The following is a 24,680-nucleotide window of genomic DNA, read 5'->3' as shown; positions in this document are numbered from 1 at the left end:
TTAAATAATATCCTATTTCGAATATTAACGGTGTAATTCGCATACAGTAAATTATTAAAACACTTTTCTGTTGCAAATGTACACCAAGATATACTTTTATTTAACTAAAACTTACACATAGCGTAACTATTTAATGACCGGGACGCAGTGCTACCATGCGCGACCACCACAAGCGGTTGGACAGATGGAAAAAAACAGAGTATAGTTTAAGTTCGCGGACTGATCTCGATTAAAAATGAGATTGGCTAAGATTCGAATCACGAAAATTTAGTGGATGAATTGAAAGACACTTAAAATTAAGATTAATTACTTTGATCTACTTAGAGATGTAAATAATAAACTGATGACATTATTTTATCAATGAATCTACTCATAAGGATTCATATTCACTTGCAGGACGTAATTCAAGACTAAATGACTATTTTGATTTTTAACATTTGATAATATTATTGGGACATGTTTTAGTCAAATTTTATGAAATACTGTTTTTCTTTTCATTACAGGTGTCTCAGGCTAATGTGTCTGTACCATACCATCGGAATTCTGTGTCTAAAGCCAACGCTTTTTTTTTTTTTTTTTTATTATTGAGAAATTACGAGAATGTGTCGTCACTTCCCTTGGAAGGTATGTCCCGAGAAAGTATCTTTTTATAAAATTTATAGCTTTTATGAACCATCTGCTAGGAAATTCAAATTCTTGGAGCGACTGCATAGCCGGAGCGAGGGGGCAAGTATAATAGTGAAAAGGAGGAATTCTCCCTCTGAGACCAAGAAAACAGTGAAAAAAAAGCAGAGAGAGAGAGCACTGGTTCAATCCTATTGAGGAGGAAGACAACCGAAGAAATCCTCTATGACGAAAACAGTGCTCCACACATGAACGAATAAGCCCAACATTTAGGAAAAAGCACTCCAAGAATTAAAGGAATTGTGGTCTTGGGGACTGGGATGGAGTTAGTAAAGATGAAAAAAGCGTGGCTGTCGAGTATAGAGAGAGGTTTGGTTGTAGGACGTCCTAGTCTGTTGTTTCGAGGGTTGTTCTCGTAGGGTGGTAAGTTTGCTTTGGAATGAGTACCCTGTACTGATGTCTGATAAGGTGAGTTTTTGTTAATACAGTTTTCGTGTTATTTTAAACTACAGGCTATGTTGGCAGTTTTAGTTAAGACGATGGCAACGAAAATCTCAACTGGCACGATTAAGCCCATTAAGGGCGAAGGACACATAATTGCTTGGTTGATATAGGTCAAATTGGTGGCTAGGCTTCAGAAAGCGAATGATCTCACTGTATTTATTCCATTGTTTTTGGAAGGTGATGCATTGGCCTTGTATTTGGAAATGGAAGATGATGACCAAAGCGACACTGAAAAGACTGCAGAATGACTGAAAGAAGCCTTTTCAGATAGAGCTTATGTCGCATTTGGGAAATTTACTCATTCAAGGTGAACGGGGGAGCAGGTTGATGTTTTTACATATGAATTAAGAAGATTGGCAGGGTTGGCTGGGCTTAAACGGGATGGGTTGGCACTCATAGTGAGGATTTCATTTGTGAATGGTATGCCTAGTCACATCAGTGCATCATTACAACAGCAACCAGGAATACAAGGAATGACAATGAGTGAATTGGTGTGCCAACAGTTTTCCCCTTAGAGGTGTACGGGCGCCACATCCGAGGTTACCATTTGTTAAATTGGGGGTGAATGGGTATTCTTTGGCGAGCTTGGTGGACAAATGTTGTTCTACTACAGTTCTTGATCACATTTATCTGCCTCTGATGGGAGAGGGAGTTTGTGTCAAGGTGGAACGTATGTAAGATTGAGTATTGAAGATGTTGCAATTACTGTAACTGCTTTAGTGGCTAAGAAACTAATTGACAATATTGATTTAATTTTTGACATGAACATAGTCAATGGGTTTGGGGGTGTTACAATGGCTGAGGGCAAAGTTCCGTTGGGTAAGGCAAGAAATTCTGAGATAAGTGATAACTCTGAGTGTGGTGCTAGAGTTGACAAATAAGATTAGTTGTGATGATAAAGGATGGGATGAATGGAAGTGAGGGGAGTTAGAGAAGGAAGTAGATAGAGGGATTGAAGAGGAGTATTTTGCTCCCCTGGGAGAAGCAGGGTGAGAAATGGGGACTTGCCTTTAATGGCTATTGAGCAACCAATTAAAAATAAAGTTAGACCAGTGCTGGGCGTTAGAGGGCTGAATAAGTATTTGTAGTATGTGTTACTGGGGATGATGCTATTGATGTGTTTGGTGAGACCTTAGGGGAATGGCGCAGAATGTAAGGTGATATAGCGATTGTAGATTTGAAGTCGGCATATCTGCAAATTAGAGGGGCCAAGAAGCTGTGGTGTCATCGAATTGTAAATTATAAAGGTCGGACTGTTTAACGAGGTTGGGATTTGGGTTGAATTCTGCTCCTCCAATTATGGGAAATATTTTAAACCTGATTTGGGGAGGAGTAAGGACATAAAAGACTACAAGTCCTTACATCAATGATATTTTGGTTGATGAAACTGAATGGACTGATTGCTAAACCAGGGTCTTGAGTTAGTTGGATGGTGTTCGATATTTTGCAAGCGGTAATGCCATCCCAGAGATTTTGGATGATATATCAAAACGAAAATTGCTTTCAATTTGTGGAAAAGGGTGGGCCACTGCCCCATTGCAAATTGGCTGAGTAGAGTAGCTTGTGGCTATGTGAAGAGACGAGCAGGTGGTCGTTTTGGGACAGTAATGTAGACCCAAGATGATGTGTTGATGCTCAAAGTTGTCCAAGAGGTAAACAAAGATGATCCAGTGCAAGGGGCAGTGGCATGTTTCTCGGTCTGAGGATGGGGTTCTTTAGTGAGATGCAAGTAGTTTAGCGTTGGGAGTTGCGTTGGAAATTGGTGGTGTTGTGGCTGAGGATGCAGCTTGGTTGTAAAAGAAACATGACAGCAATCATATTAATGTGGCTGAATTGGAAGCTGTGGTAAAGGGCATCAATCTTGCCCTGCAGTGGGGACTAGAGAAATTGAAGTTAAGACTGATTCTGCTACTGTTCTTATGTGGATGAAATCTGTTATCACGGAGGGTATGAGGGTGCATACAAAGGAGTAAGAGAGATGTTGATAAAGCCATGAATTGGCATTGTGAGGGAGCTTATCGAAGAATTTGGATTAGAATTGAAGGTGACCCTAGTAAGTACGGTGAGGAAATAGACTGATGCCTTCACATGGTTTGAACGGAAGAACCAGATGAGCAGCGAGGTGACGTATTGCTTGAACACACTTGATTTGAGAGAGGAGCACAGCAGGTATCATATGAATGTAGATGGGACTATATTTTTACCACAGAAACCAGACTCCAAAATTGATAAAGAAATGGTGAAACATGTGAAAAGCTGTTTGCAGTGTCAGTCAATTGGTCCTGCTCCAATGGTGCATGAGACAGATAGTGTGAGATTGGACAGAGACTGGAAGAGACTTGACATAGATGTCACAAATTACAGGAATGTACCGTATTTGTCAATAAATGACTGTGGTCCTAGCAGATTTGCGGTTTGGAGAGGTCTGAAGAGAGAGAGAGAGAGAGAGAGAGAGAGAGAGAGAGAGAGAGAGAGAGAGAGAGAGAGAGAGTAGCAGATATATGGAATATGATTTTTCTGGAACAGGGTCCTGTAAATGAGATTCTTATGGATGATAGTGCAGTGTTCAGATCGGAAGTCCTGAAGATGACGTTGGATGGATGGAATATTCAGAGCAAGTGGGAATGGTATTTCTGGAGGGGCACCACGGAACTATCAAAACTGTGTCTGAGAGGCGAGACATAAGTCCATTAGAACCTTTGGTCTGACATAAAATGATGATAGCCAGGAAGTTTAGATTAGAGTAGTGTTCCTCAAAGGGTTATCTACAAATATGAGCGGAGACACCCGGTGAAGGTACCAGTTACTGTTATTGAGGACGTTGCTCCTGTTCAGGTGGGAGAAGAGTGTGGGTCAAGGGTCCCCCCTATATCCCCCCATGCGCTCTGTAACTAGTCTGTGGAAGATGTGGAGTGTAACTAGAATTAATTCTTAAAAATAATGTCTGTGGATTGAGCTGCCGAGTTCCTCAGGGAAGTTTAGTGAGGAAGAGGCGAATGAATAGAGGGATAATGATAACGGGAAACATACCCGGAGGAAAATTCATGCTCCTTCCTGGATGAGGGACTATGAGTTGGATCGATCGTCTGGAGGAGGAACTTTGAGTCGTAGTTGATTTAGGCTAATATTACTGTACTTAGGTTGTTATTATTGTCTGTTTTTTTGTGTGGGTGTGTTTCGTTTGATGTTAGTTGTTTTGCTGTAATGAGCAAGAAAGTTTTTTGTTTTTAGTTTTTGATGGAGGCATGTGATCTCGGGGATTGGGAGGGGGTTTGTAAAGGTGAAAAAAGCGTGGCGGGCGAGGGGAGAGAGTGCAGGGAGGGGTGGAAGAGAGGGGTTGCGATTGTGGGACGTCCCAGTCTGTTGTTTTGAGGGTTGTTCTATTAGGGTTGTAATTTTGCTTCGGAATTAGTGCCTTGTTTTTGGTTATACATTTTTCGTGTTATTTTAAACTACTTGAATGCAGGAAGTTAAGGATTCCAAATGTAGTATATGTGTATATTAGTACAATTCCATAATTATGACAGAGAAAAAGAGAGGTTATTATTAAGTTCAGGAGCGGTTTACAATTTAATGTTGAAGATTAGAGTTCATCTTATTTTAAATTTTTAGTTGTCAGCGAGTTTTATTAAAAATTGTATACTTTCAAAATTAAAGGTGCTGGTATTTCTATATAGGGATTCCACATCGTTCGTCCCCGCGAATACGAAAGCCACTAGGAATTGGGGCGTAAATGTATTTCGCCGTGTATAGTACGAATCCCTGGGGGTTAATTACAGTCGTCCGAATAAATATTACTTAAAATTCTTGTTCAGGAGGTAAAACTGCATAGAAAAACCGCAACTGCCATAGTCTACGCCGCGGCGGAATAGTAATTTAGATCTACCAAGGTGCTTTAAGAAACAAAATAAAAAATAGAATAAACAAAAAGCCAAGCAATTATTGGATATTTTAAAGTAATTAATTTAAAATGGCAATTACAATTGGTTCTCGCGACAGAAGAAAAAGTGAAGAAAACACTCTCTCTTTTCTCCGTCCAGATGGATTCGGCCTTTTCCCACGAATCTTCCCAGAGACAAATTCATTTCCTTAAGTCTTTAAACGAATCTGGTTTTAATCACTCTCGGAATTGGGTGCCAGAAGTCCTTTTAAAAGATTAACTGCCACTCAAGGAGAGTTTTAAGATTTAAGTTTCTTTCTCTGCCGCTGTTATCCCTTAAATGGTCCGATTTTCTTTGATGCTCTTTCCTCGTTTTCTTTACGTGAATCGATATTGGGTTTTAAACTTTCCATTAAATTAATGCTGCTACCCTTCCCCCTCCCCCCTCTCTGTCAACAATGATATCACTCATTTTTAGGAATTTATGGAGTACAGCAATGAGAGGTATCCATAATGCCCTTCGGATAGAAACATTCTTTTATTCTGGATGTCCCCAGTTGAGTTATGTAAACGATTTATATATATATATATATAATATATATATATATATATATATATATATATATATATATATACATACATATATAGATATATAATATATATATCATATATATATATAGATATATTATACTATATATATATATATATATATATATATATATATATATATATTTATATATATATATATATATATATATATAAATATATATGTATGCTGTGCGAAAAAAAGGATTTAGTGGATTGTATGCTCAATTGTTACATGGTCAAAAATCGCTAAGAGCTCTACGTAAAAACACCACGCTCCCTTAGTGGTTTCTAAATTAAAGGGAGATATCTCTCAACCCAATTCATTGTTAACGAGGATAACACACCAATTTCATTAATGAACAGTACCACAATTAAGTACTTTACCTTACAGCAGTCCCTGTAGACATGAACTGAGATCATAAGTCGCTATATGAGATACGGTGAGAGGCACACGTCTCTCTCTCTCTCTCTCTCTCTCTCTCTCTCTCTCTCTCACAAAATCTTGCTAGTACTCACGGGTTGATTTTCAAACCTTACAGGACCGCTGTGTTATCTCGTTTCTACAAGTTAATTGCTTAACTTTAACGTATGAACACAATAAAAGCAAGACCACCGAGATAGAAGGCCTGTTCGATGTTTTGTGACTTAAGGAAGGGTGGTCTGAGCTGCTAGCACTGACTACGCTGCCAGACGAAAGAAATAAAAACAAACCCTCGCTAAAATCTATCAGTTTTGGTCTGCCAGTTATTAATTTACTTATTTTCTCGTCTACACTAATTAGTGTACACCAAATAATACTTACTCGAAACACAAGTTATAAGATTAGTATAAAATGCTGAATCAAAACAATTTGTTTAGTTACAATACAGTGTCTATCAAAGAATAAACAGCAGTGCATAGGTTTACGTACATCACTAAAAAACAGGAGTCTTTCTACTATATGTGAATGAATTAATTCTCTCTTACATACAGTCATTATTATTGGTATTTAAATTTTCTAACTTTCTCTTTGGCTACAATAGTTATTTTCTTGAACAACAATTATTCAATGAAACGTTTGTAGAAGCCCATATTGTTAATTTTTCTATGTTTTTCTGTACTATATAACCTTCATTACTTATTGGGCAGCTTATCTATTATTTACCCTTTGACCTTTAAACGTTTAAATTCATGATTGTCGACCAAATGTAAAATTTTGATATTTGCATCCTGAATAAAAAGGGAGTGATTTTTTCCAATAGTTAGTAAAGCTTGAACGATATATTCATTGGATATTTATAAAACTAAATGAACATTTTGTTTCTCAAAGGTGTAGGGAGATAATGCTTTTAATGATAGTTTATATGAATGTTCATTGAGTAAACATCTATATCATGAAGTTTTTCAAAGGGCTGAATGGTGCATAATGAATTTCGTTTTCCAAATTATTAACATCAAAGGAGAACTGAGTTAACTTCATTGTTTTATTTATAACTTTCTGGCCAAGCCAATTATTCCTGATATATTTTAACAATTTTACTGAAACATACACGAAAAAGGGCATTTGTACTATGAAATGGGTGAGGATACACTGTAGACAGCTGTGGAATGCTGGGAAGATAGGGCATTGCTTTCCCAATGATAGCATTATGATGTTATAATGCAAAATACTGTAAAAATGATTTTTTCTAAGCCTATTATTAGTTTCTTCAGTGTGCAGTGCAGAAGAGACGAGGAAGGAAGTGCTTAAGAAGAAAATAATTAATGCGCGCGCGCACACACACACACACACGCGCACACGCACACACACTATAAGTATTTGTGTATCTGCGATCGTCTGAAGAAAATTTTTAGGAAACCATTCAAGGAGAGATGCCATCACCATCATCATAATGCCAAAGGACATCTCTTTTGGACCCGAATTTGAATTCTTCATTGGCAATGTTCGGAGGACGGGGGTTGCCTCATCCTATATGTATTGAACGGCGCCATCTCTGAGAGAGAGAGAGAGAGAGAGAGAGAGAGAGAGAGAGAGAGAGAGAAGAGAGAGGAACGTTCCAATTCCCCTATGAAAAGGATATGGACGAATCCACGAAAGAATTCCCATTCTTTTCTGATTAGCCCTGCTTGTCCCAAAGACCCGGTTGCGGGTCCTCCTCCTCCTCCTCCTCCTCCTCCTCCTCCTCCTGCAATGGGAGATGACGGACGCGACTTCTGAAGATCCGAAAGGACGTCATATGATGTGGAAGGCACGAATCATCTTTTTGGTTACGTTTCGTCCACAATAGAAAGCGTCGGATTTATATGTGAGGTCCCTGGCACCAGAAGGCTTCATGGCTCAGCAAGGAAAAAAGGGAAATTGCGATGAGATGCTTCAGACTCAAGATGGCGGGTTGAAAGCGGAAATATACATATTACTTTACAATGTACCAGTTTTGTTCGTCTTAGGTTATACATAAGGAGGTTTTCATTAACCCTTTTTTAATACGAGATACGATTGGTCATCTCTCTCTCTCTCTCTCTCTCTCTCTCTCTCTCTCTCTCTCTCTCTCTCTCTCTCTCTCTCATACATATGAGATTTGAATCAAACCTTTGCACACACGAGAAATGATTGACCATTACCTCTCTCTCTCTCTCTCTCTCTCTCTCTCTCTCTCTCTCTCTCTCTCTCTCTCTCTCTCTCTCTCACCTAAGTAAAACAAGCGCAAAAATGTCACCTATGTCAATACGAAAGGAATGTATGGAGTGTCTCATCATCTGCAAGTGTCAGTCGAACCCACGATGACTTTGCAATCATTGCCTAGGTGTGGCGTGACTTCTCCGGACGGCATTTTTTCACCTGACGCCTGCAAATTGGACGTCCGCTTCGCCCTTTGTTAGAAATCACTCACTTGTTCTTGCTAGCTTTGATTTAATCTAATGCTTTTACAGCTGGTAATTCTTATTCGCTGAATGAGACCTTGTCTTTGTCTAGGTTTTCTTCTCAACATAGCCTGTAAGGAATCTGAGTCAGGATTTTAAATAATTAATTATAATTTCCAAGTGAATCTTTCTTGTCCGGAACTTTCTTGTCCTCACCGCGGTGACAGTAGGAGGTATGCGTAATAGAAGGTAGCGAGAAACTAAGAGGGGTTATTAGCATCGTATCGGTGAACAGAGTATCAAACACTGGTGTTACATGGGTGGAATTATTGAACTGTAACGATACAATTAGGAAATATCAGAATAAAATATATGTGGTAGACCTCCAAGACTGGAGTAGTGATAGTGGTTCATTGGCTACTGTAAAGGGGAAAACTGAGTTTTCAGAGGCAGAAATGTAATCAAGGAAGAAAATATTTAGAGAACATTTAGCTAATGTAGACTTTAAAGAGCATATAGAAACAGTAAGCGAACTTTTGGCGGAATTTGGGGATACAGTGGGATTACAAGGGGATAAATTGGGACTGACTTATGTGTTGAAACATAAGGTAAACCTAGAGGAAGGTAAGAAACCCATTTTTATTCCTGCATACCGCATACCTTTCAAAATCAGAGAACAGGTAGAGAAAGAGGTTAGTAAATGGGGAGAGGAAAGAATTATTTGACCTTGTGCGTCTCCATACAACTTTCCTCTGTTAGTGGTGCCTAAGAAGGATGGTTCTGTCCGATGCATCGATTTTAGATGATTCAACGAGAAAACAATTCCGGACGTTATCCAGTTGCGTGCATACCAGATCTTTTTGTAGAAATTGGGGGACATAATATTTATAGTTTAATTGATTTAGCGCAAGGTTTTTTGCAGGTCCCTCTTAACGAAAATAGCAAGGAATATGCTGCTTTTTCAGCGTCCAAGGGATACTATGAATTTATGCGGATGCCTTTTGGTTTGTCAGGTAGTCCTATGACTTTTACGAGGTTAGTAAACACAGTTTTGCACGGGCTATTTGGTAAAAATGTTTTTGTGTACATGGATGACATATTGATTGCAACAGACTCGATCGAGCACCACACAGAAGTACTTAAGGAAGCATTAAGGAGACTTAGGTTAGCAGGATTGAAAATCAAGCTAGCTAAAAGTGTTCCTTTTTGAAGAAGCAAATTACATATTTAGGTCATGTCATATCTAAAGAGGGAGCTAGAGTAAATGACGATAAAGTCAAAGCCATTGCAGATTTTCCTATCCCGCCCCCTGGCCAAAAAGATCTTTCATAACTTTTGGATGATCGGAATGCTGGGGGGAGAGTAAAATGGCCTTTGCTGATGTACAGTCCTGTTCAAGTGTAGGATTGTCATCAGTTTATCCATTTCATTTCATTTCTCATTTTTCGAACTAGCCATAACTTTCATTTCAGCGCTGAATGATCTTATAGGTCCCAGTGCTTGGGCTATGCCCTAAATTCCATAATCCATCCATCCATCCTATCCCGAAGTCAAAGAAACAATTTAGATCATTTTATGGAGTGGCGGGATATTTCCGCCGTTTCTTGAAAGGGGTATCTAACATAGCAGCTCCTTTAACAGATGTGTTGCGGGAAGATATTCAATTTCATTGGGGAGAACCGCAACAAGTAGCTTTTCAGAAACTTAAGGATGCATTAATGAATCCCCCAGTTCTGAAATCTCCGGATTTCAGCGAACCGTTAACATTAGTGACTGATGCCAGTCAGGAGGGTATAGGTGCTTGCCTCATGCAAAACTTTGATGGGAGGCTCCATCCCATAGCCTTCTATAGTAGGAAATTTAGGACAAAGGGCAGCAATGAAAGACTAATGGCTACCATAGATAAAGAAGCCTTTGCAATAGTATCAAGTTTAGTTCATTTTAAAATGTTACTAATGGGGAATAAAGTAGTTCTTACAGATCACAAGCCATAATTGGATCTTTTTAATAAACCCGATTTGTCACCCAAAAGAGCTCGATGGTTCTCAACTATCAGGGACTTTGATGCGAAGCTCAAATATATAGAAGGCAAGTTAAATGTAGTTACAGATGCCCTCAGTAGAAGTTTTTATGATACAGAAGGATTTCAAGTTGGGGCAGTAACTAGTGATTCTATACAATGGGATATGTCTCATAGAACAAAGGCAGGATGAGGATGAAATTTTGGCAGACAAAAAAGCATTCCTCAGAGGAGAATCAGTCAGGAAGGGTTATAAGTTACCTTTTTCAGGTTTAGAATTAGAAGGTAATCTGTTGGCCAGGAAGATTAAATATAAATTAAGGACTAGTGAAAGTAAACGAGACACGACACAGATCGTAATTCCGAAAGTCCTAATTCCAGTAGTTTTGGATATAGTGCATTGCAGCATTGGTAGTCCACATTTTGGGGTAGAAAAAACGTATAATGAGATGCATAAGTATATTTGGAAAAATATGTGGAAAAATGTGGAAAATTTTGTGAAAAAGTGTACAATATACAATGCTTGCAAACCCGCGAGGGTAACTTCTTGCAAATTAGGGTCATATCCGAACCAAGTAGACCTTTTCAGAGATTAAATATGGATAGCTTAGGAAATTTTTGTGAATCAAGACACGCAAATAGGTATATGTTAGTAATAATAGATGAACTACGAGGGCAGTAGAAATTTTTCCACTTAAGCATAAAACGGCCGAGGAAGTAGCTGTAGCATTTCTCAAAGGGGTCATCTTCAGATATGGCTCACCCGAGGTTTTGTTGACTGACAATGGTAGAGAATTTGTAAACAGGACTTGAGAGTGTTAAGTAGAAGTCATGGGGATACAGAAAGTAACAATTATTCCATACAGATCTGAAGCTAATGGGTTATGTGAACGAGCAAACAGGAAAGTGCTTGAAGCTCTCAGGAAGACTATAGGAGGAAAATTATAGAAACTGGAATAGATATACAGATATAGTTAGACATAACATAAATACTGTGGTTAGTGATTCTATTAAAATGTCTCCATTCGAAGCATTGTTTGGTTGCCAAGCGCGAGGCACATTTGATTTGCTACCTATACCTCATCATGGAGAAGATACAATTGAAACATTAATTTCCACAGCAAAGGAGAGACATGCTTGTCTCAGTCATAATCTCGAGGCTAAGACCCGAGAAATGGTTGAAAGAAGCACCGAAAAATCATTAGATATTAGAATTGCTATTGGAGATAATGTATTCCTAAAAATCAATGTGAGAAATGAATTAAATTACCAGTGAGTTCCAAAGTGTAAGGGTCCTTTTAGAGTTATTGAAGAAAAGAAAGGAAACAGATTTGTAGTCTTAGATGAAAAGACAGGTCGGTCGAAATTGACACATATCAAAGATGAAGAAGACTGGAAAATGATAAAAAGGTAACACTGCGCAGTTGTATTTTTTTTAGATTTTGCAAATGGATTACAAAATGTGATTAATCAGGTTTATGCAAAAAATTGTTTTCTTTCATTCTCCTACTATTTTCTTATTATGCGCAAACTGCAGCGATTTGGAAATTGCCGTAGAGTTGAGAAATATTATAAGGAATTGTTCTGGTGATGACGTTTGGCGTGTGATACTTGGTGATGATTTTTAGTGATTTGGTGATACCTGATGATGATTTTGGTGATTTGGTAATTCCTGGTGGTGTTGATTTTCTTTTGGTGATGATTTTTACTGGTTATTTTGATGCTGGATTTTTTGTGGCTATGATTTTTGGTGGTGATCTGTGGCTTTATGGGCCAGTAGGGTGGTGACTGTGGTTCTTTGTGGTATTATGGCTCTTAGGGGTGGTACTGGTGCGTTACGGTTTTACGGTTTTCCTGATAAGGTGATGTATTCTATGAGAAACACTTACAGAGGTACTACGAGGTGGTAAGAGTTCCGCCTCCGCTGGAGACGAATTTTTCTTCGCCGAACGCTACACAGTTCTAGTGATTGCCGTTATAGAAGTAGCTTTAAATCTTGTGGTAAGTTAAAAGACATTATGAACTAGTATACGCCGGTAGCCAATGTAGTGTGCGACAGGTGTGCACACGTTTAGGTGGCCGAGCCATTTTAGGGCACTGGTTAGATGCATAAGTGGGTATATATTAAAAAAAATAGGGCTGATACCCTTAACACTTGCTGGTTAGAGACAGGTGCAAAACAGTGGATTCCTCAAGATGCTGATATGAGACACAAGTCGAAAAACACGCCGGTTGCGGGATGATGAGATGCAAGCGCATTCCAGAGATATGAGGTAAACCGCTAGGAATGGTTATTTTAGGTCACTTCAGATCACCAAATACGAGCGATGGATTAAACGTGTACATGGGAAAATGGAAATGCACAGAATAGACTAGCGTGTTCAGTAGCATGCGTATATCTGTGCGTCTGTTGGTCAGCGTACATAGGTACGTTTGTAAGACGAAATAGATGGATAAAAAACCCCCCAGCGAGGTGATTAAGTGGACATTACCTGATATTGAATGTGTGGAAACACTCCGTAGAGGAAGGCGCTAAGATCCACCGGAAAAGGTAGTAAAAAAGACTTTGAAAAGTTATACCTTTTATGTAGTGACATAGAGTTCAGTTTATTGACGAACTTTAATATTTCAATTTTTGATGATTATATTCTCATTTTCAGATGGATTCGAAGTCACCATTTAAAAAATGGATTCTCTAGACTTGTGTTGACTTTTATTGATAGACTAGGAATAGTCAGACAAAAGTAGATAAGAGGGGGTTACTTACTTAAATGTGATTTCGGGAAGAGTTATGGTAGTATTACGATTTTTGGGATGTTCTTTAACTCATTTTATTTCATTTTCATGATAGCTATTTTGGGAAATAAAGATGATATTTTTGTAATAGCGGGGGTTTGAATTCGCCTAGAGCTTTAATAATTGATTTTCAGCCAGCTACAGGGGTGGCATTGGAAGAGATGATGACACTCATAGGTAAGTTCGTTCCCAGTTAGGAGTTCTCTCCAATTATTTAAACGAGGGTCATTTTGACTATATATATATATATATATATATATATATATATATATATATATATATATATATATATATATATACCTACATGGACAGAATAATATTAAAAACCTCAATTGAAGCATTATACACGAAGCATGGTAGTACACAAATAGCTTTCCTATTATATTCCAAAAGGAGTGATTTCACATGCACTGCCATATGTAAATATGCCAATACACTGTTTTTCTACGTAAAAATAGTCTCTCTCTCTCTCTCTCTCTCTATATATATATATATATATATATATATATATATATGAATTATATATATATATATATATATATATATATATATATATATATATATATATATATATAAACTTATTGAATGCAAAGCCTTAAACCTAAATGAAGGAACAAATGAAGAATTCAGGACCTTCGGGGCAAGATGAGAGAGAGAGAGAGAGAGAATTCATTAGACTAAAGGGTAAATAAAGGAAAATCCCAGAATTTTTTTGCCATAAATGAGATAAAAAAAAAACAGTACGGAGAGAGAGAGAGAGAGCAGCCAAAAAAAAAGATGCGTACTGCAAAAGATCCCGCACAAAAGAGAGAGAGAGAGAGAGAGAGAGAGAGAGAGATTTCAGTAATTTATAACACCAAGAGACGAGACATAATTAAAAATCGTTCAGAAGCTTTCCTGCTATATTTTGATAAATAAAATATCTCTCGTGGAATATAGAAAATCAACGAAAAAAAAAAATATATATATATATAGAGAGAGAGAGAGAGAGAGAGAGAGAGAGAGAGAGAGAGAGAGAGGAGAGGAGAGGAGAGTATATCGAGCTGGGTATGGCCTTTGTAAGTAACATACGGATTCCAGTTTGAAGAAAATGTGGCGCTACCTGGCCTTGGCAGCAGCTGTTGTTGGAACGTTGTTGTCCAGATGTTGTTCGAAATACGGAGGAATAGTCATCTTGTTTGCAGTGGCTGCCTATTCGCTGGTGAGGTTTCTCCTGACTGATGATTGAGCTGAACAGCCCAAGGAAAAGGAACTCAACGAGAGAATTGCGGCCTTGCGAGACACCATCCAGTGCCAGAGAGAGTAGCGCATGAACTTGGACAGGACAATTCTTCAGCCGCACTTGTGTAATCCAGATCACTGAGGAGGTGTTGCAACAGCAGGCCTGGCAAAACAGGGCCCACTCCCTCGAAGCTGAAACGTTGTCTCTGAAAAGGGAAAACGATCAAGAGAAGAGGGAGAAACGGCAGCTGGAAGACTAAGATCCTCAAGATGGCAGAAGAAAATCAGCAGCTGAAGGACAACGCGAAGGAAATTGGGCAGAGAAATGATGCCCTATGTGAGAGGAAAAGGGAACTGACAGTGCAGTTGACAGAGGCAGAATGCCTGCTTGAGACGTTCGAGAAACTCCTACAACAGAAGTAGAAAGAAACAACGCGGATGGCAAGGCTCATCCAGGAACAAAAAGAAGCGACTGAAAAGCAGGAATCCGACAGGAAAGACCTCGAGCTGAGGTTCCAGCGCCTGCATAAGGAAGTGGAAGACCTCTGGAAGGAAAAGCGTGGACTCTAGTCTCCAGTGGGAAGTTCAGGCGGTGAAACTCAAGAGGAACAAGGTGGCATGCCTTCTAGAGGAACGAAATCGTCGCCTGGAGTCGCTGGAGAAGGAGAAATTGGTGTGTGACCTGAAGAACCTCCAGGAAATATACAGACGTGTGCAGAAGGACAACTGGAAATTGCAGAAGGTGCTGTTGATCTTCAAGGAATGGCGCGATTAAGTGTGCGCTAGCCTTGATCAGACGGATCAGATGTGAAAAATTTGAGGAGAATGTTTGTTGTATGGAAAGTTTGATGTTTATTTTGAAATAAGTTTGCTTTGTTAACCTTGAAGGAAATTGAACTTGAACGGAAATAAATATATTAAAATGTTTTCTTAGAGTTTTATTGATTCATGGAGTTAAGGAAAATGAAAATGGGAGGATTATAGAAACCGTGAGAAAAATGAGAGGATTCGTGGAGGTGCCAGGAGAAGAAGCAGAGGATTCAGAGAAGCTCCAGGAGAATTGAGAGGATTGAGTAGGATTCATGGAGGTGCCAGGAGAAGAAGCAGAGGATTTAGAGATGCCCCAGGAGAATTCTAGAGGATTGAGTAGGATTTGTGGAGGTGCCAGGAGAAGAAGCAGAGGATTCAGAGAAGCCCCAGGAGAATTGAAAGGATTCAGTGGCATATTCTGGTTCTAAGACTTAAGTATAGGTGTTGCTCTCAGCCGGGACTGCAGGCAAGGCCTGCCACAGGTCCTGGGATGGGCGGGCCAGGCCCGCCACAGGTCCTGGGATGGGTGGGCCAGGCCCGCCACAGGTCTTGGGATGGGCGGGCCAGGCCCGCCACAGGTCTCGGGACGGGCGGGCCAGGCCTGCTAGGTGTCCCGGGGTGGGTGGGCAAGGCCTGCTAAGAGTCCCGGGACGGGCGGGCAAGACCCAGAACAGGTGGGTGAGGCCCGCCATGGGTCCAGGACGGGCGGGCGAAGTCCGCCAAGTGTCCCGGGACAGGTGGGCAAGGCCTGCCATGGGTCCCGGGACAGGTGAGCGAAGTCCCAGAACTGGTGGGAAAGGCCTACCATGGGTCCCGGAACGGGCTGGTGAGTCATGCCAAGGGTCCCAGGAAGGGCGGGCAAAGACTGCTAAGTGTCCTGGGACAGGCAGGCGGGGCCTGCCATGGGTCCCGGCACGGGCGAATGAGGCCGGCCACTGGTTCCGGGACTGGCGGGTGAGGCCCGCCAGATGTCCTGGGATGGGCGGGCAAGGCCCACCAGGTGTCCTGGGATGGGCGGGCGAGGTCCACTAAGTGTCCCGGGTTGGGTGGGTAAGGCATGCTAGGTGTCCTGGGACGGACGGGCGAGGCCCGCCACGGGTCCCGGGATGAGCTGGTGAGGCCTGCTAGGTGTCCCGGGATTGGTGGGCGAGACCCACCACAGGTAGTGGGACGGGTGGGCGAGGCCCACCATGGGTCCCAGGACAGACGGGCGAGGCCTGTCAGGTGTCCCGGGATGGGTGGGCGAGGCCTGCTGTGTGTCCAGGGATGGGTAGGTGAGGCTTGCCAGGTGTCCTGAGATGGGCAGGCGAGGCCCGCCACAGGTCCCAGGAAGGGCAGGCAAAGATCGCCAAGTGTCCCGGGACAGGTGGGCGGGTCTCGCCATGGGTCTCAGGACGGGCGCATCGAGGTCCCGGGACAGGTGGGCGGGTCTCGCCATGGGTCTCAGGACGGGCGCACGAGGTTCGACATGTGTCCCGGGATGGGCGGGTGAGGACGGTTTCCAAAAATGGGCGGCACACCCGGGCCAGGTGGGCAGAGGCGATGGCCCCGCCAGGTGTCCCGGGATAGGTGGATGAGGCCCACCAGGTGTCCCGGGATAGGTGGATGAGGCCCACCAGGTGTCCCGGGTCGGGTGGGCAAAGCTTGCCAGGTGTCCTGGGATGGCCTCGCCACGGGTCCCAGTATGGGCGAGGCCTGCTAGGTGTCCCGGGGTGGGTGGGCAAGGCCTGCTACGGGTCCCAGGATGGGCGGGCAAGACCCGCTAGGTGTCCCGGGACAGGTGGGCGAGGCCTGCCATGGATCCCATAATGGGAGGATGAGGCCCACCAGGTGTCCCGGGACGGGTGGGCGAGGCCTGCCATGGGTCCTGGGAGGGGTGGCGAGGTAAGCCACATGCCCCGGGACGGGTGGCAAGACCTTCCATGGGTCCCAGGATGGGCGGGCTAGGTCCGCCATGTGTCCCGTGACGGGCAGGCGAGGTTCACCATGGGTCCAGGGACGGGTGGGCAAGGTCCCCCATGGGTCCCAGGACGGGTAGGTAAGGCCCACCATGGGTCTCGTGATGGGCAGCGATGTCCACCACGTGTCCAGGGGTGGGTGGCGAGGCTCGCCATGGGTCATGGGATGGGCTGGCTAGGTCCACCATGTGTCCCGGGATGGGCAGGCGAGGCCCGCCCACTGGTCAAGGGACGGGTGGGCAAGGTCCACCACATGTCCCGGAATGGGCGGGCGAGGCATGCCAGGTGTCCCGGGATGGGTGGGCGAGGCCTGCCAGGTATCCTGGGACGGGCGAGTGATGTCCGCCAGGTGTCCAGGGATGGGTGGGCGAGGCCTGCCAGGTATCCCGTGACGGGGGGGGGGGGGGGTGAGTTCCGCTACAGGTACCGGGACAGGTGGGCGAGGACCGATATGTGTACCGGGACAAGTGGGCGAGGCCTACAATGGGTCCTGGAACGGTGGGTGAGGCCTGCCACAGGTCCCAGGAAGGGAGAGCGATGCCTGCCATGGATCCCTGGACGGGCGGGCAAAGACCACCCAGTGTCCCGGGACAGGCGGGTGGGGTGTGCCACGGGTCTCAGGATGGACGGGTGAGGTCCGCCACGTGTCCCTGGACTGGTGGGTGAGGCTGGCCAAGGGTTCTGGGAAGGTTGGGTGAGGCCTGCCAGGTGTCCCAGGATGGGTGGGCAAGGCCCACCAGGTGTCCCAGGACTGGCAGGTGAGGTCCACTAGGTGTCCTGGGACGGGCGGGCGAGGCCCACCACGGGTCCTGAGATGAGTGTGCTAGGGTGAAGCCCACCAGGTGTCCCGGTATGGGTGGGCAAGGCACGCCACAGGTACCAGAACAGGTAGGCGAGGCCCGCCATAGGTCCCGGGACAGGTGGGTGAGGCCCGTCAGATGTCCCGGGACGGATGGGCAAGGCCTGCCACTGGTCCCGGGACGGGTGGGCAAGGCCTGCCACTGGTCCCGGAACGGGCGGGCAAGGCCTGCCAGGTGTCCCGGGACGGGTGGGCAAGGCCTGCCACTGGTCCTGGGATGGGTGGGCAAGGCCTGTCACTGGTCCCGGGATGGGCGGGCAAGGCCTGCCAGGTGTCCCAGGACGGTTGGGCAAGGCCTGCCATGGATCCCATGATGGGAGGATGAGGTCTGCCATGTGTCCCCGGACACGTGGGTGAGGCCTGCCATGGGTCCTGGGACAGGTGGCGAGGTAAGCCACATGTCCCAGGATGGGTGGCAAGGCCTTCCACGGGTCCTAGGATGGGCGAGCTAGGTCCGCCATGTGTCCTGTGACGGGCAGGGGAGGCTCGCCATGGGTCCTGGGACGGGCTGGCTAGGTCTGCCATGTGTCCCGGGATGGGGAGGCGAGGCCCGGCACGGGTCCAGTCATGGGTGGGTGAGATCCACCACGTGTCCCGGAATGGGAGGACGATGTCCGTCAGGCGTCCTGGGATGGGCGGGCTAGACCTGCCACTTTTCCCGGGATGGGCGGATGAGGCCTGCCAGGTGTCCTGCGATGGGCGGGTGCGGCACCCCATGGATCCCGGGATGGGTAGATGAGGTCTGCCACGTGTCCTGGGATGGGTGGGCCAGACCTGCCACGGGTCCCGAGACGGGTGGTGAAGACTGCCACGGGTCCCGGGACGGGTGGGCTAGGTCCGCCATGTGTTCCGGGACGGGCAAGCAAAGCCCGCCACGGTTCCAGGGACGGGTGGGTGAGGCCCGCCACGGGTCCCAGGATGGGTGGGCCAGGTTTGCCATGTGTCCTGGGATGGGCTGGTGAGACCCGCCATGGGTACTGGGACGGGGCTGGCTAGGTCCGCCATGTGTCCTGGATGGGTGGGTGAGGCCTGCCACGGGTCCAGGGACGGGTGGGTGAGGTCCGCCATGTGTCCCGGAATGGGCGGGCGAGGCCCGCCAAGCGTCCTGGGATGGGCGGGTGAGGTCACGGTCTAGGTATATGAGGTCTGCCGAGTTGTTTACCAAAATAACAGCGCGCTGTGCATGACGTCACACGAAAGAAAACAAAAAAATTAATCTTTTAATTTTTTTATTGCACGATTTACTCTTTTTTTTCATCTCGATTTTCTTGTTTAGGTATCTCATCCTAAAAGACACAAAATTTAGTAAAAAATTAAATTACTTCACTGCGAAGATCAACACCAGTAGCTTTCATTTCACAGGCAAGCATTCTTACACGCGAATGGATTTGGATACATCTCTCATAAGGCTTATTTGTAAATAAAAATGTTCAGACGCCATATAGAGTTGACTCTTGTTAATTTTATTGATCCAGAACCTTTAGTCACTTTGAGAGTCAGTCATCTTTTGACCAAAATGAGGATACCCCACTGAATTTTGTTAACAATGTAGCCACCGACGTATATATCGCAAAGATTCTTCTTCAATTACATCAGATATTGACTTCGAATTATTTGGAGCAGCTGAAAAACTGGACATATCCTCTGGAGTGTTGTTTGTATTAGTCTCAAATTCTAGATTCAAGTTTATATTTTATATGTTGCAAATTTCCAACTCAAGTTTACGCTCATTATTGGATTTAGCTTTTCTTGATGCATTTTATCGGCACAAACTCAGCTGATAAGCAATCGTTATTTTCATTCTTTTTATTTTTGTTTTGTTTTATCGCTGATTGGTGCAACATTCTTACCGAAAAGCAGCTTTCTAATTCAATTTTTATAGTTAACAGCACACGGGTGATCATGCAATCCACTTATCTGTCTGTAACACCCAAAAATTTTCTAGTGGGTCCTGATTCAATTATCATGTTAATATATATCCTACATTATAGTTTTTTTTTTATTAACATCTCATATAGACCCACTCACGAATGACACGATTGGAAATTGTAATGTGTGCTTGATCCTGTGTTGCATACTCTTATTTTTGTCATTACATTGATAATTTTACACACAAGAGTTTTCTGGTTACCTCAGTCAGTTTCATATGCATTCCTTGATTTTACATCTCCATTCATGCATGATGAATTCATGAGATCAAAACAGTCATTTGTCAAAGAGATAAATTTCACAGTAACCTTCCAGATCGTGCCTAATCTTGTGAGCTAGATAGACCATATTCTGTGCGTGCCTTACTTGACTTTTCCCTCATTTTGTCATCCCCGGGGTAACAGTAGACAATCTGGGAGTTCCGAAGGTTTCTGGGCTTGAGAAGGCTTCAAGACAATCTCCAGGCTCTGTAGTCTTTGGATTTCATGCACAATACTAAAGGCCCCCCATACACTGACGATTGTCTGAACGACTGTCTGAACGATTGTCGTTATCGACCCACACACACACACTATTCATACACTATGAACGATCTGCGCACCGATTTCAGTCTGAACAAAGAAATTGTCTCGATAAGAAATGGCCTCATCTCAAGAAGAGAGGCGCGCGATGCGTTATATCGGCAGACAAACCCATACATTGAACGATCTGTGTATGACAGACTTAAGTCTCGAGCCAGCAAACTGGTCGTGACAGAATCCCACTGAGATCGTTCAGACACGAAGCTCCGCCCATTGGCTTCCCCACGAATGCCTCAGGGGCTGAAGGCTGCTGCAAAGGATCCTATAGTCGCGAAGACGTCTTCAAGAATCCGTTGTAATAGAGTTATTCTAAGACTTCATTTCAGTAGCGCGCACCTCGAGCTAATAATAATAATAATAATAATAATAATAAGAATAATAATAATAATAATAATAATAATAATAATAATAATATAATTATTATTATTATTATTATTATTATTATTATTATTATTATTATTATTGTTACAATGATAATTATTATTTGTCTATCTCTTAATAATATAATAATAATAATAATAATAATAATAATAATAATAATAATAATAATAATAATAATATTATGCTGAAAGTAACCCCTCTCTTAAACATGTTTTATTAAAAATTATTGCTGCATCAGCTGCATCAATTTTATAAAAGGTTCTACTCTATTTTTCTAATTGTGGTTTTCTCATTGTTGCTTAAACTAGTTCTCACCAGTTTAAGCAATGATGCGAAAACCACAATTAGAAAAATAGAGAAGAACTTCTTTAAAATTAATGCAGCTGATGCAGCAATAATAATAATAATAATAATAATAATAATAATAATAATAATAATAATAATAATAATAATAATAATAATAATAATAATATTATTATTATTATTATTATTATTATTATTATTATTATTATTATTATTCATTATAATTATTAGATTCTTATATTATTAGTTTCGTTCTTAGGTTAATTGAGTACTCAGGCACCTCGAGAGCACAACTTTTTTTTTCAGTAGTACTGAAAAAACTTTTGTCAACTTTTAATTTCTTTTGATGTTTGCGCATCGCATAAGCAGCACTCTCAAGAGAGAGAGAGAGAGAGAGAGAGTATTTTCATATTTTTATCAACTTCATATTCTGTTTCTATCTCGAGTTACGATTTTCTAAAAAAAAAAAAATGAAATCCGTTTCATAACCAATTAAAATTCGTGGTCGAACTTTAATTGGTTATCTAAAAGAGAAGATCTTGTGCTGCCATAAACCTCACTTGATTTATAGATTGACAACAGAAGTTTTAAGATTTTTACAAAAGTGATGAAAGTGTAACGAAAGGATAAACACGAACTTAGTTGAGTAGATAACCAAGTGTGTACCAAGTTTTGTCTTTGTTTAAAACCCTTTTTCATTTTGTCATAGAAAACAAAAAGTTTTTCCAAGTTTTTTTTTTTGTCAGAAAACCAAGCTTTTTTAATGTTTTGCGTAAATAAATTTTTTTCAGATGTATTGTCATAAAACCAGGTTTTTAATAATTTTTTTTAGAAAACAAAGTATTTTTAATGTTTGTAAAAAACTTAAAAAAAGACTTTTTTTATATATAAAACCAGGGTTTTTAAAAGTTATCAAATATTATTTATTTATTATTTTTTTTATTTTAGAAAACAAGGTATTTTTTAAGGGGGCTGAAGACTTCTCACCGTCGAATCTCACGTCCAGATATTCAGCCTCCTTTCCAATCTGAAAGAAATCACAGTCAGTTGGGTTCTCCCCAAACAAATAAATAAACGGTCGAAATACCGACTCCCAACTCCCCCCCCTCCCCCCCCACAACTACCGCCCCCCGAAAAAAAAATTGAACCTGGAGCCCCAAGTGATGTATAGAGAGGACTTTTTCCAAGTCTTAGACTTCCAGATTTTTCTCAGAAAAAAACAGGGAGGAAAATAAATTTCCCGGACGAATAACTCTTCACTTGAGACGCCTTATCTGGCCATATATTACCACCAACAAACCGGATTTATTGGCTTTCGGGATAAGCAGATATTCTGGATATTCCGGTGATGGATTGAACCGGTCGCTCCCTGTGATGGGCTGTCCACCCCCCTCCCTCCCCCGCTCCCTCCCTCCCTTCCTTTCTACCTTCTCTCTCCCCCCAAGAACAGCGGAATAGTTCATGATTGGTGGCAGGGGCCAGAAAAGAGAAGATAAAAAAAACGAACTAAAAAGAAAATAAACATAAAGAAGAATAAAGCTCTTTGAGTGATTGCTTGTTTACCTGCTTCTCGGCTCTCTTTATTTTCGTTCTCACTTTTTCTTTTCGAGTTTTCCGGTTTATTTCGACAACATTCTGCATGGATTTTACGAGGTTTTTATCTATTTTATTTATTGTTTTTGTAGGTTTGAATGTTTTGTTTTCATGAAGTATACTTCTGTTCGAATATTCCCGAAGGAAATATTTTAAGATTTTTTTTTCTTTAGCTTGGAGAAATCTAGGCTTCAATTTGACTATATAGTTGCCCCTTGCACCAACCAGGTAAGGTTTGTTGCAAGGTACACGGGTTAAATTGATGTTCGAATATATATATTATTTTTTTTATAAGAATGATTCATTATTCTGTTGGGGTCTTGCTCGTAGAGCAGCCCGCAGGCAACTCTTAGATTCAAACTCTGCAGTCTGCCTTTGGACGTACCATGAACGCATGAAAATAAAGTTTGACAATCAGTAAAGTTTTAGAGGCTCAAAATACACTTCTGGGTACTTGATCAAATTTCTAGGACCATGAATTAAAACAAAAATAAATAAAAAAACTTTGTCTTCAGTTAGATGTACGGCTACAGAAATGCATGGAGTTCACGTCATTTTTATAGTGAATTCTGATCTTGCTTCATACTGACATAGCTTTCTATACGGTTCAGCCCCTTTCGCTTGTTTCCAAGAGATCTGGCCTAGATCAGAACACGAGGATGCTATTATGTCCATCGGCTCTACTTACAGAATACCAGGAAGGTCAGTTTCCCTTCTTCTTTTAGCTCTTGTGGTTGCTGTTGTTGTTGTTGTTGTTGTTCATCTTCTTGTTCTTGTTCTTTCATCACCGTTACCTTGACAAAAATACGGCAAAGTTTAATTTCTTGCAACGAAGTTAATCACCTTCCCCTCCTCCTTTTTATTGTTTTTGTTCTCCTCCTCCTCCTCCTCCTCCTCCTTCTCTTTTCTTCTTCTTCTTCTTCTCCTCTATTGTGTCTCCTCCTCCTCCTCCTCCTCCTCCTTCTCTTCTTCTTCTTCTTCTTCTTCTTCTTCTTCTTCTTCTTCTTCTCTGAGCTTCACAGTCGGTTTACTTGACGCCCAGGAAATGGCGGGCATAAGAATTCCTTCTTTTTCAGTCTCGCTCCATTAGACTGGAGGGACATCGCAACTTGATATACACCATCGGCTCTTTTGTGCGTTTACGAGACGGATGAGTCGGGATCTTGTTATCCAGATGAAATCTATTAGTTAGATTCGAAGGGATTTCACAGAGAGAGAGAGAGAGAGAGAGAGAGAGAGAGAGAGAGAGAGAGAGAGAGAGAGAATCCTCTGCCGTGGACTGGGAGTAGATCGGTTTCTGCGTGAGGTTGATGTTGCAATTATTATTAAGGAGAAGGAGAAATGGCGGTGTTGTTTCACCATGTACGTCAAGGTTAACGTCACTGAGAGGAAAATTATATGTAGACTGACGTGTAAGCTCGCGAGCGCCATTGATGCGTGGATGAGCGTACACTACAGACACCAACCTAGCATCATATATAATATAATATATATATATATATAATATATATAATATATATATATATAATATTATATATATATTAATATAAGGTTTTTGCGTATTGGTATGATATATATGTACCTTAAAAAGACCAGAGAATCAATTTAATTATATATTAAAATAACGGTAATGATAAATTGATGATAACTGGGAAATGATTTAGGACTTCCATCATAAAAACCTTCGTGAGTGGAGTCTTTCTCAACTTCCAGGAAGAACCTGACCCCACAAGGTGTTGACACAAGTCCAATTAAGAATAGGAGGATGGAGACCTTTGTCAAGAATATGTAC

The 24,680-nt window shown here is 42.2% G+C and overlaps 1 long non-coding RNA gene across 3 annotated transcripts in view; it reads left to right on the top strand.

Annotated features, from left to right (window-relative positions):
- Window positions 1-24,680, top strand: part of LOC135224452 (uncharacterized) — a 158,951-nt gene that overhangs the window by 35,494 nt on the left and 98,777 nt on the right. For 2 of the 3 annotated variants that reach the window (XR_010316743.1, XR_010316742.1), the window contains exon 2: window positions 504-624. This is a non-coding gene — a long non-coding RNA (uncharacterized LOC135224452). Of the gene's footprint in view, window positions 1-503; window positions 625-24,601 lie in introns of all 3 variants that reach the window. The other variant, XR_010316744.1, reaches the window with a different exon arrangement.

Source organism: Macrobrachium nipponense, chromosome 12, assembly GCF_015104395.2.
Source record: "Macrobrachium nipponense isolate FS-2020 chromosome 12, ASM1510439v2, whole genome shotgun sequence".
NCBI lineage: Eukaryota > Metazoa > Arthropoda > Malacostraca > Decapoda > Palaemonidae > Macrobrachium > Macrobrachium nipponense.
This window is presented reverse-complemented; position numbering and strand designations above follow the sequence as displayed.